At 35.2% G+C, this 4,021-nt stretch overlaps 1 long non-coding RNA gene across 1 annotated transcript; it reads left to right on the forward strand.

Annotated features, from left to right (window-relative positions):
- The first annotated feature begins 219 nt into the window (after positions 1-219).
- Positions 220-1,190, forward strand: LOC136219215 (uncharacterized). The gene is made up of 4 exons (XR_010684075.1): positions 220-281; positions 424-583; positions 896-966; positions 1,104-1,190. It is a non-coding gene; the product is annotated as an uncharacterized lncRNA (long non-coding RNA).
- The last annotated feature ends 2,831 nt before the right edge of the window (positions 1,191-4,021 follow it).

A 4,021-nucleotide genomic window follows, 5' to 3' on the forward strand; every position in this document is an offset into this window, starting at 1 on the left:
CACCTTGCTCCCTCCATCTCCATCTCTGAAATCTGGAATGTATTTATCTCCCCTAGCATCTTTAGATGTCTTTTTATCCGATCATTCTCAAATCCATCTAGTAAGTATTGTTGGGCTTTATCTTTTTTATATTACTAATTCCTCTTTTCTCTTTCTTTCTCTCGCTCTCTCAAATCTTGTTGAGAACTGTTGTTGCTACAACTCTATCGACAGGTGCCACGAGCCGGAGCCATCAGATATAGATCGGAGTCGCCTGACCTCAATGAAGACATCATATTGCTGTTGAGTCTCCATTTTAAGTATCGTTTCCCCCAATTTTTGATTGGTTTAGGGTTTTTTGTTCACTTTATAAAATTGAGCTTTCTTATCACCTCTTTCATGGATATTGAAAATGTTTGTTAAGGTTTATGATCTTATACGCAGTGGAGGCTCGACCACCTGTGGTGCTCCACTGGATCTACGTGATCCTCCTCGTCTTCTAGAAATAGTAGAAGCAGAACGTCATTTTTTAGAAGCCCAGTATGATGAATATGCTGCTTCAAATGCTAATGGAACTGTTTTTGGCCGTTCGGCTGCACTGATAGTAAGTTGTTTGATAAATCTCTTAACTGTTGTGCATAGATATTAGTGTCTTTGCTGCTTGTTGGTTTGTTTTTGTCCTGGTGTGGGTGTTCCTCCTCCGTCATGTCTTGTGGTATTTGTTTGTTATGTGATGACTTTTTTTTTAATTTGCAAAATTTATAAAGTGAACAACCTAGGTGAATGAGAGTTCTGCTTTGATTTATCTTCTATTATTTTCATTCTCTACTCACTAGTGCTAACTATGAAACACTAGACTGAAATAGCATACTGATATTCCTCAATTTTAAGGATAATGTACAGCCTGCTTTAACAGGAATCATTGGGAAGTTTGGTGCTCAATATCTATTAAGGCAATGCGCTTGTGCAGTTTCACTTCCACTCTAGGTAAGGTATCAAACAAGTATTGCTCGGGGCCTGCTCCCAATATGGTATATTGAATTGCCTATCTGTTTTATTGATATGAAATGAATCATATCTTTAAAATTCTGATTGTACACTAATGTTTGGTGAATTGGGAACAGGCTATGAGGATGATATGGTGATATTGCAGTCAAGGCTTTGAATGAATTAAGGCATCTCTTGGGTGGAGTGTTATTCAGGTAACTTGTTCAACTCAAAGATTGTAAGTTAGTCATATAGTTATATGAAAGTCTCGGTTGAAGACAATATATATACACATATAACTCTGTAGTTATATTCATTTTAAATATGTTAAAGAGTATAAAACAATCACTAGAATTTACTCTCAAACACAATCATTACCAATAAGATTGATTTGTTATTATGTTAGTACAGAATTCAGTTTTCAGGAAGCATGTAGAAAATCTAACTCAACTTAGTATCTGTATATTATCATATTTGTCTTCAAAAGAAATCCAAGCTCTCATTAACTTGTACATTTTTCTATTTTAATCTTCAAATTTACAACCATTGATGTTGTTTGTGTTCCCTTTATTTGTTTGGTTGATTATGGATTTTCACTTGTAATTTAAATGGACCTTAGTAGAAACCATATCTCTCTTGCGAAAATGTTGTTTCCTTGACAAGATCAGAGGACTATTTTGAAGGAAAATAGGCAAACGTATAGCAGCGAAAATATAAAAATTTTAACCTATTTCCATTAACCCAAGATCCGTTAAACGTTATTTAATATAAAGAGGGATAAAAGAAATACCTTTCATAAGTTCTATCTACCGTTGCAAACGAAGTGCCCACAACTCTTACTTCGAGTTCCCGAGCACAAAATAAAACAATTAAAGATCAAGTTAGAATTCAACCGTTTATAACAACCAAAATAGATTGTCTCTAATTAATCAACACAAGATCAAGGATAAAGAGAAAAGAGATGAAATCAATTGAACGGAAGGAAGCGGTGGATAATCTCGTCCTTTAGTGTGTGGGTCGAAATTTCTCTCTCCCGGTTTGCTTAGTGTGTTTCGAAAATTGCATATAAGGGGGTATTTATATCCTCTTGTATCTAAACCCTAGTTAGATAGAATTAGGTTACTGAATAAGAATTTAATTCGGAATATAATTCTTATTTATTATCTATAATTATATCTTAAATATAAAGATAATATTAGTAACCTTATAGGATAATAATAGGAGTAATATAATCTAATAAAAACTCCTAACTTATTTATCCTTTAATTAATTTAATTCATAATCCTAATCTAATTAGAATTGATAAAATCAAATTAATTATTTATGTACTTGATATACATAAAATCGCCCCCCTTATTGACTGGGCCTTATTAGGCTCAGTCGAGCTTCCATCAATTAATTAACATTTGTTTCTCTTTTGGGTTCCAAGTCTTATGTGTGACCCATTAGGTTCTTATTGCTTCTAGCCGTATGCAACTATTAAATTAATTTTCACAGAATTATATTTAATCTTTGCATAACGGAATGAGTACGCAAAATGTGATTGGCAAATCCGAAACATTCCCCCAGAGCTATAAGAAGACAGGTTGATTCTGTTGTTGACCTTTCCGTATTAGTTACAGTATAATTCGATCCTTTATCAACTACATCCTTGAACTGAATCTTATGACTATGGATAATGTCAAGTCACATATAGCGAGACGTTCGTTTTACTTGTACAGGCCGAGTCAACTCCAATTAGATAGGTTAAGAGAAATCTGTATTTCAATCTTAAGCTATCACCTTGCAAGGATTTAGAGTCAAGTCTTCCACAAGCGATCCATGGACATATCTCCCATTTATCGGGAGTGATAAATGCTCAATCCAATGTATAACTATCCTGCAATTACTTCCTGTGATACCCAACGTCTGTCGTTCACACCCCAGAGTCATCTCTATTAAGGATCGTGTTACAACAGGATCAAAGTGTCACATTCCGTAATCCAGAATTACTAATTAACATTCCTTTGAGTCTGAGGATTACTTATACCTATTAATACCAATGAGATAAACAGGTGACAAGGATGAATCTACCTATCCTGTTATCTCAACTCGGGTCTCCAATCCTAATGAACTCCTTTTCATTGGATCCACGTAACTGTCTAGATATCTGTATATATGAAGCTTGTGAGATCAGCTTTCTGTCGCGACAGAAGACATTGTTACATGCAAGTCTCAGCAGTGATATGTCAATCCTAAACATATTACTTGACTTGGGGTGGTTTTAAGTTTATTAGTTTATTATAAAGTTTCGTCTCACTTCATGCTTGTATGAACACTTTATAATCACTTTAAACAAACTTACGGATCTCCTTTTATTAGACTTTATTTAGTTCTTAAAAGGGATTGCCTTTATATAGTTATGAAACCATATCTCATTAAAACAAATGAAATAAAGAACACTTCATTTACATTAAGTTTGTATCCTAGAACAATTGTCTATAGGACACTAAAACCCCAACATACTCCCACTTGGACTAAATCCAATTGTTTCTACAACTTATCCCAGTAGAAGTTAGATGACGATTATGTACTTTCTGGGTTAAGGGCTTTGTCAACGGATCTGCAATGTTGTCCTCAGTAGGTACTCTTTCTATTCTCACATCTCTTCTTGCCACAATTCTCTTACAATGTGGTATCGCTTCAGGTAATGCTTGGATGCATTATGAGACCGTGGTTCCTTTGCTTGCGCAATGGCTCCATTGTTATCACAGTACAGTGTAAATGGGATTTACAATGTCAGGCACCACACCAAGTTCAGGATAAACAGGTATCCTGATTGGGATTTAAAACCGTTCTCATCTGTGAGATGACTGGCATCTGAAAATCCTTCTATTTTCAGATCCCCTTCTCCGTACACTAGGAACATGTCTTTAGTCCTTCTCATGTACTTAAGAATGTTTTTAACGGCATTCCAGTGCTCGTCTCCCGGGTTACCTTGGTAACGACTCGTTATACTTAACGCGAACGCTACGTCAGGTCTAGTGCATAGCATAGCATACATAATCGAACCGAT

This window comes from Euphorbia lathyris, chromosome 2 (genome assembly GCF_963576675.1).
Source record: "Euphorbia lathyris chromosome 2, ddEupLath1.1, whole genome shotgun sequence".
NCBI lineage: Eukaryota > Viridiplantae > Streptophyta > Magnoliopsida > Malpighiales > Euphorbiaceae > Euphorbia > Euphorbia lathyris.